Below are 9213 nucleotides of genomic sequence, written 5' to 3' on the forward strand. Positions count from 1 at the left end.
TGATAATAATAAGGTAGGCAAACTAATTTCCCAAACGCCGTGAGTTAGTAAAGTATTAAACTTTTAAGCCTTGTCACATGGAAACAGCTCCGAGTAAAAGTGCTGCGACTTCCTCACGAGGGATCACAGACAGCCAACCGTGCGAAGCTTGTTTACAGCGAGGCACGGGATAGAATGCACGCGGGGAGAGTTATGTTGTCCCGGTTGCCTCTTCGTCATATCATAGGGAAGGAACAGTGTAGCTGTGGAAAGATTGCATTCATTAGATACCCTTGGTGCCGTGAGTATATTTGTTTCGAATGTTTATATGACAAGTACCATCCATCTACTTGTTCGAAGAAAAGTGAGGACACGTAACAGTGACTGAAAGAGCCTTTGTAAAGTGACCTGGAGTAACATTTTAGTTGTTTACTATCCCAAGAGGTTTGAGAAATTTATTTGCCTACCTTATTATTATCATTCCTTGTTGATTTACTTACCTTATTAACGCTCCTATCCCTATCAATTGAGATATGGAAAAATACAAACCAAAAGAATAACATCCACTACGTTTCTTCGAGATTCGCAGCCAGTTACCTTGGCCGTTGCGCTATCGGTGCTGTCGGCGAAAAGCTTTGACCATGTGGGTACAGAAGAGGCAGTTGTAAAAGTTTCTTACCTCGATTTCTGGAAAAGTATGCGTTTTCGGACCCCATACCTGGTGATGGAAAAATGCTCTATTTATAATTATCTATCGATCCCGCCAACTTTGAGTCGATCGTTCGTCATAACTTTTAGGGGTGATTTTCTCAAAAACGCGGGGGTGTTGACCCAAAATATCTTAGATTCCTTCGTTTTATGTTGCACACAAGCGACCTGCCAAATCTGAGCTGAATCGGTTGGCCGTGTCTGAGGCCTTGCCCTTGTCAGTATATGATTTTGGTATATCTACAGATCCGACGACACACGGCAACAGCCAAGCCGACGACACTGTGCAACACAAGGTAAAGAACGCAGCACGATATTAAACGTAAATGTCGTGTCACAAGCCAATTTTTACTCCAGTTATACGAGGCTCAGTGTAGGAAGACCTGCCCTCCTCGCAGTATTTCCCGAAATTAACGTATTTCCTTCGTGCGCTCGATGGCCACGTTTGTTTAACATTTGTGGGGAAAAATTAAAATTTGTTAGAGCCAGGAACATTGTTCAGCTCGACATTGGAATAGTCTTCCACCAGAGTCTTTCTCTCAATTAAAATAATTGTTCTGAATTTTGTGATATTATTGATCTTTTATATATCATCTTATTTGAGAAATTTAATACCAGGATCCCCTCGTCTGAACAGGCGATACCTGAAATTGCTCTTGTGCATTGTAGTGACCCAACATGTGCAAAAGCGATTCCAATAAATACAATAACATTTTATAGTTGTTGTCTGTTCTAAGACAGAGGTCCCCTTTCTACCTCACTGGAATATTTTAGGAACATTGATGGCAGCTATTCTTATGAAGTCTGAACTCTTGGTGAGTAATAGCACGTTTCCTTACAGGTCGGTTTAGGACTGGGTTATGCGCGCTAAATGAAATCGTGCACACAATTCAAACATAACATTCACTTATTACCAACAACAGACGTTCTTAGAATAGGAAGGGTACTAAAAAGATGTGGGCTGAGACCAGTGTTTTCAGTCCGCCTCCACGATAAGATGTTACGCCCCGTTAAAGACAAGATCTTAGAGATCCTGGCGTGTATGGAGTCCCTTGTGAATATGGTAACAGCCGGCCGCTGTGGCAGAGCGGTTCTAGGCGCTTCAGTTTGGAACCGCGCTGCTGCTACGGCCGCAGGTTCGAATCCTTCCTCGGGCATGAATGTGTGTGATATCCTTAGGTTAATTAGGTTTAAGTAGTTCTAAGTCTATAGGACTGATGACCTCAGATGTTAAGTTCCACAATGCTTAGAGCCATTTGAACCTATTTGGTAACATTTACATAGGTCAAACTATTCGCACTGTTGGCGAGCGTTGTGCAGAGCATTCACAACGTATCAGTCAAAGGGAAAACGGACTGAGAAGTCGTCTGTGGCTGACCATTTCCGAGAAAACGGTCATGAAATAATATTTGGATAAAGAAGACTTTAGGCTCAAACATTGTAGTACTGGGATTCTTTCATCAAAGAAGCGGCTGAAACTAGAACAAACAGCAATAGTTTTAACAGAGATCAGGGGTACATACTAAGTAGGACATGGGGGCTGGCTTTGGACACTGAGCGATAGCAAACACGTAGGTTTGATGTTTGTAGGGACGCGGTAGGTGTAGTTTCAAGCGTGGCGCCGACGTCTCTCGCCATGTGACGTCACTCGGTCCCGCGGAGGGTGGAGCCACTAGGAGCTTCCCCAAATCGAGTTCCGCGCATGCGCCACTCTGGCTCTCTTTGGAAGGTTCCAGACGCTGCCATTACATCTATATAAGCAAAACACCGTGCGAGTCGCGGCAGTCAGTGTTTTATTCGAAATAATGCGGCTTGTAATTCGAAAAGATTTTATTGAAATAGGAGTTTACGAAATATCTCCTAGCTCTGTGAATGAGCTGACTCCCCTAACGGGGTGAAACATTGAGATATGAATGTAACTTCAGACATAACCTTATAGAGTGCGATACGGCCGTCACTGCTCAGGATGTGTACAGTTACGGCTAGCTGAAAGGCCAAGAGAGAGAGAGAGAGCGAGATAAAACTCTTCCCTCAACGACTTCTGTCCTTCATATCTTCTCTGTGCTACCACAGACGAGTGCCACTGACCTCTAAGACTGCAGTATCCGCGAGTTGCCTATTTGCTCCCACCACCCTCAGTGGAATGCATGTTTTAATCGATGTTCACCAACCTGCAGTCTTCTATAATTGTTGTCTCCTGCGCAGAAAACAGCACGTAGGTCATGAATGTCTCATCTTGAGGCTGTAATAAAGTCTTAGCGAGGAAATGATATTTTAGAAATAACTAAATTTTCAATTAGTTTGTTTATACGGGATGCCACTCGCTTTTTATTTGTTTGTGACTATTACAGCGCCATCTATCACAAAGCGAAAAAACTTATCCAACTAAAACATTCATATTTCTTTACGTCATACACGAATATGTAATAAAAATGGGGGTTCCTATTAAAAAAAAAAAAAACGCAGTTGATATCCGTTTGACCTATGACAGCGCCATCTAGCGGGCCAACCATAGCGCCATCTGGTTTCCCCCTTCAAGCTAGACGAGTTTCGCGTCTTTGTAGTTTTTTCATTTGATGCTTATTTCGTGAGATATTTGGTCCGGTCACTATCAATGGACCACCCTGTGTACGGAGAGAGATGTACTACTGTAAAATTGCACTATTGATGAAAAATTGCTGGAAACACTATCTATCGTAAAATATCCAGGACTATCTATTCAGAGTGACCTTAACTGAAACGGTCACATAAAACAAACATAGGAAAATCAGACGCCAGACTGAGATTCGTAGGAAGAATCTTAAGGTAATGTAACTCATCTGCTAAACAAGAGGCTTACGAAGCGCTTCTACGACCATTTATTCAGTTCTGTTCGTCTACCACTGATCCTTACCAATTAAGGTCTGATAGAAGAGAAAGAAAAGATCCAACGAAGAGCGGCGTGTTTCGTGGCGGGATCTTTTTGTTTGCGCGAGAGCATTGCAGATATGCTCAACAAACTCCAGAGACACACGATACAAGAGGGACATTGTGCATCAAGTAGTCGTTTAGTATTCGACTTTCGAGAGAATACGTTCCGGGAGTCGGACAATGCGTTAGTTAACGAAAAATTCTAGAAATAAGAGCTACTGCAGAAGCTTACTAGCCCCTCCTCTTTTTGTGGTGCTGGGTTTACAGACAATCATTCTCCGCTCCGTTCTGGAGTGGAATAGGGAACGGGGAACAACTACAGGTACCAGAAGTACCCTCCGATACACACCTCAGGTTGGTTGCTGAGTATTGATTTATATATAGAAAAGACTTCCTAACAGTTAACTGTTTATGTTATGTTAGCAAATTTCTTTTCCTCGCATTTCATGGAGCACATTTAACATCCTTTGTAAGCCGCTTCTTTAGTGCATGAATTACATTTCCTCAAGATTCTTCTGAAGGCCAACGGCCTTGCCGCAATGGTAACACCGGTTCCCGTCAGATCACCGAATTTAAGCTTTGTCGGGCTAGGCTAGCACTTGGATAGGTGACCACCCGGTCTGCCGAGCGCTGTTGGCAAGCGGGGTGCACACAGCCCTTGTAAGGCAAACTGAGGAGCTACTTGATTGAGAAGTAACTGACATACGGCCGGGAGAGCGGTGTGCTGACCACATGCTCCGCCATATCCGCATCCAGTGACGCCTGTGAGCTGAGGATGACACGGCGGCCGATCGCTACCTTTGGGCCTTCATGACTTGTTCGGGAGGAGTAGTTTAAGATTCTTCGTAAGAATCTGAGTGTGGCGTATGCTTCTCCTACTATTTATGTGGTGATTCCACTTCAGCCCGCAGCTCGTGGTCGTGCGGTAGCGTTCTCGCTTCCCACGCCCGGGTTTCCGGGTTCGATTCCCGGCGGGGTCAGGGATGTTCTCTGCCTCGTGATGACTGGGTGTTGTGTGATGTCCTTAGTTAGGTTTAAGTAGATCTAAGTTCTAGGGGACTGATGACCATAGATGTTAAGTCCCATAGTGCTCAGAGCCTTTTTTTTTTATTCCACTTAAGCTGGCTCTGGATAAATAGTCTTGGATATTTTAAAATAAATATTTTTTCCAGTAGTTTGCCATTAATGTAGTCGTACAGGAATGCATCTCTTTGCCTATCTATGCACAATATGGTAGATTTATTTACGTCCAGGGCAACTACCAGAGCCTGCACAATTCATCAGTCCTCTGCAGGTCTTTCTGCAAATCGATACTGCCTTCTGGCATTGGTATTTTGTTACGCAACAGCAAAATGTGTTAACGACATAAGCACAATCACTTGAAATCGGCATAAAAGTTCGAAACTTCGGTCGTAACGAGCGAGGTGGCGCAGTGGTTAGCTCACTGGTTGGTTCAAATGGCTCTGAGCACTATGGGACTTAACACCTGTGGTCATCAGTCCCCTAGAACTTAGAACTACTTAAACGTAACTAACCTAAGGACATCGCAAACATCCATGCCCGAAGCAGGATTCGAACCTGCGACCGCAGCAGTCGCGCGGTTCCGGACTGAGCCCCTAGAACCGCAAGACCACCGCGGCCGGCTTAGCTCACTGGACTCGCATTCGGGAGGACGGCGGTTCAAACCCGCGTCCGGTCATCCTGATTTAGGTTATCCGTGATTTACCTAAATCGTTCCAGGCAAGTGCCGGGATGAATCCTCTGAAAGGGCACGACCGACTTCCTTCCCCATCCTTCCCTAATCCGAGCTTGTGCTCGAGCGTCTCTAATGACCTCGTTGTCGACGGGACATTAAACACCAATATCCACCTCCTCTGGGATGGTTCCTTCCCCATCCTTCCCTTATCGGACGGGATCTATGACCTCGCTGTTTGGTCCCCTCCCCCAAATTAACGTGCCAACCTGGGTCGTAAATATATAAACAACAATACAGTCAAATGGCGGCGCGTTCATTTAAAATTTATTAAAAAAATTCAAATGGTTCAAATGGCTCCAACCATTATGGGACTTAACATCTGAGGTCATCAGTCCCCTAGTCTTAGAACTACTTAAACCTAACTAACCTAAGGAGATCACACACATCCATGCCCGAGGCAAGATTCAAACCTGCGACCCTAGCAGCAGCGCGGTTCCTGACTGAAGCGCCTAGAACCGCTCGGCCACAGCGGCCGGCAAAAATTTATCATCCTCCTTATTTTTACAGTAGTCAGTTACTTTCTCTGACCACACTGCAAAATCTGTAAATTAGTTTCAGCGTCTCATTTCCTCACGTAATTCTTCCAGTACCACCTGACTTAATTGATCTATGCTCCGTCACCTTTTTTTTTTTTTACTTTTATCGATGTTCATTTCGTAATCTTTGGTAAAGACCCGTTCCGCTGAACTGATCTTCAATGCCTATTCGTGTAAAGTCATTCGACAAAAATTACATTATTGTCTGGATAATCGATGGGACTAACGGCACTTGAGGAGACCGGAAAGGTTCCCGCGGCCGCAGCTCTCCTCTCCCGTGCTGTGCTCCGGTCCCCGCCAGATTGCCCAAATCAGAGCGGGAGGGAGGCGGCCGCGATTGTCTGCGCGGGCACGTGGCCGGCTCGCCCGCCTGCAGACGGAGTCCCGGTCGCCCGCCTAATGAGCCCTTGTCTGCGGATGCAAAAGCCCGTCTCCGCGGCCCCGCCTTTCTCTGCCGTCTGTCATAACAGCCGCGAGCAGGCGCCGCCGCTGCCGCACGGGCGCAGACCGACTTCGGGGAAAGAGCTGCAGCCCGACAAACATGCCGGATAATGATGCGAGAAACTCTGTGTGTGTTCGTTCACAGAGAAACAAACTGTTCATTGATCTCGCGATGCCTCAGGAAAACAGAAAAATAGCGTGCCGCAAACAACGGTTTACCTCAAATTAGACACAGTAATTTTTGAGAACATTATTGGGAAATGCAGCGATCTGGTTAGGTAATTTCAAGTAGTAATCAGTCTTGATCGTAAAGTTTTTTTTTTTTTTTTTTTTTTTTTTTTTTAATCAGCTTCTAACAACCCTACCACAACAAAGGTCAGCATTTAATAACGATTGTGGTGTTGCTCACGCTGCTAAATACTGCATTTTCGGGCAACAACAGTCATATTATGTGGCAGGTGTCATTAGCGCACAGTTAATAAAGTCATTTCAATATAAACGTATCGATGTATCACAAATGAAATCAAATCTGAATGTTGTCTCAGAAATATGGTAAGTAGCTAACAGAAACACAGTAGAATATTACTGGTATCGAGAGGTTCGGGTGAGGTACCATAATGGTTAGGTAATTCAAGTGCCATTACAAGCTGTACGCGGCTACGCTTTGCTGTGGCTCAGACTGCTTGAATGGAAAAGAAAGAAAAGAGAAATAACACGTTTCCAAAATATATGGCATTTGGATATACGTCCTAATCTCCTTCTCTCCCCTGTCTCTCTCATCCTCCTTTCTCCTCCTTCCCCCTCTCTCTGTCCATCACATTATTCTCCTTCTCCCCCTCCTGCTCCTTCTCCATCTCCTCCTACTCCCTTTCCCACCACCTCTCTCACTCCATCACCTCCTTCCCCTTTCTCTGTCCTTCTTCTCTGCCCCCTCCTCTCCACTCCTTTTGCCCCATCCCCCCCCCCTTTCTGTCCAGCTCCTTCCCGTTTTATATGTCCATCTCCTTCTATCCTTCTGCGCATCTCCTCTTCTCCCCCCCCTCCCCACCCTCTCTCTCTGACCTTAGGCCTTGTTTACTGTTATTGCATAATCGTATTCTGTAGTAGTATTCTAATCATAAACCAATACTCTATAAATACGACTTCCCTGTTTCCTGACTACGTTTGTCTATTGTATATCTTATACAGGGTGGTCCATTGATCGTGACCAGGCCAAATATTTCACGAAATAAACGTCAAACGAAAAAACTGCAAAGAACGAAACTTGTCTAGCCTGAAGGGGGGAAACCAGATGGCGCTATGGTTGGCTCACTAGAAGGCGCTGCCATAGGTCAAACGGATATCAACTGGATATTTTAAAAATAGTAACCCACATTTTTATTACATATTCGTGTAGTACGTAAATAAATACGAATGTTTTATTTGGACCACATTTTTCGCTTTGTGATAGATGGCGCTGTAATAATCACAACCATATGGATCACAATTGTAGACGAACAGTTGGTAACAGGTATTTTTTTAAATTAAAATACAGAACGTAGGTACGTTTGAACATTTTATTTCGGTTGTTCCAATGTGATACATATACCATTGTGAACTTTTCAATTCTGAGAACGCATGCTGTTACAGCGTGATTACCTGTAAATACCACATTAATGCAATAAATGCTCAAAATGATGTGCGTAAACCTCAGCGCATTTGGTAATACGTGTAACGACATTCCTCTCAACAGCGAGTAGTTCGCCTTCCGTAATGTTCGCACATGCATTGACAATGCGCTGACGCATGCTGTCAGGCGTTGTCCGTGGATCGCGATAGCAAATATCTTTCAACTTTCCCCACAGAAAGAAATCCGGGGACGTCAGATCCGGTGAACGTGGTTCGACGACCAATCCACCTGTCATGAAATATGCTATTCAGTACCGCTTCAACAGCACGCGAGCTATGTGCCGGATATCCATCATGTTGGAAGTACATCGCCATTCTGTCATGCAGTGAAACATCTTGTTGTAACATCGGTAGAACATTACGTAGGAAATCAGCATACATTGCACCATTTAGATTGCCGTCGATAAAATGGGGGCCTATTATCCTTCCTCCCATAATGCCGCACCATACATTAACCCACCAAGGTCGCTTCGTCGCTAAATAGAACGCGTGCAAAAAAACTGTCGTCGTCCCGTAATTTCTCTTGTGCCCAGTGGCAGAACTGTACACGACATTCAAAGTCGTCGCCACGCAATTCCTGGTGCCTAGAAATATGGCACGGGTGCAATCGATGTTGATGTAGCATTCTCAACACCGACCGAACAATCTCACTGATTCCCGATTCTCGCGCAATTTGTCTGCTAGTGATGTGCGGATTAGCAGCGACAGCAACTAACACCTACTTGGGCATCATCATTTGATGCAGGTCGTGGTTGACGTTTCACATGTGGCTGAACACTTCCTGTTTCCTTAAATAACGTAACTATCCGGGGAACGGTCTGGACACTTGGATGATGTCGTCCAGGATACCGAGCAGCATACATAGCACATTCCCGTTGGGCATTTTGATCACAGTAGCCATACATCAACACGATATCGACCTTTTCCGCAGTTGGTAAACAGTCCATTTTATCACGGGTAATGTATCACGAAGCAAATACCGTCCGCACCGGCGGAATGTTACGTATACATTTGTGACTATTACAGCGCCATCTATCACAAAGCGAAAAAGTCGTCCAACTAAAACATTCATATTTCTTTACGTACTACACGAATATGTAATAATAAATAGGGGTTACTATTTTAAAAAAAACGCAGTTGATATCCGTTTGACCTATGGCAGCGCCATCTAGCGGGCCAACCATAGCGCCATCTGGTTTCCCCCTTCAAGCTAGA

At 44.8% G+C, this 9213-nt stretch overlaps 1 pseudogene; it reads left to right on the plus strand.

Moving 5' to 3' along the window:
- Positions 1–4118: 4118 nt before the first annotated feature.
- On the plus strand, positions 4119–4236 carry LOC124608151 (annotated as a pseudogene).
- Positions 4237–9213: the final 4977 nt, after the last annotated feature.

Source organism: Schistocerca americana, chromosome 3, assembly GCF_021461395.2.
Source record: "Schistocerca americana isolate TAMUIC-IGC-003095 chromosome 3, iqSchAmer2.1, whole genome shotgun sequence".
Lineage (NCBI taxonomy): Eukaryota > Metazoa > Arthropoda > Insecta > Orthoptera > Acrididae > Schistocerca > Schistocerca americana.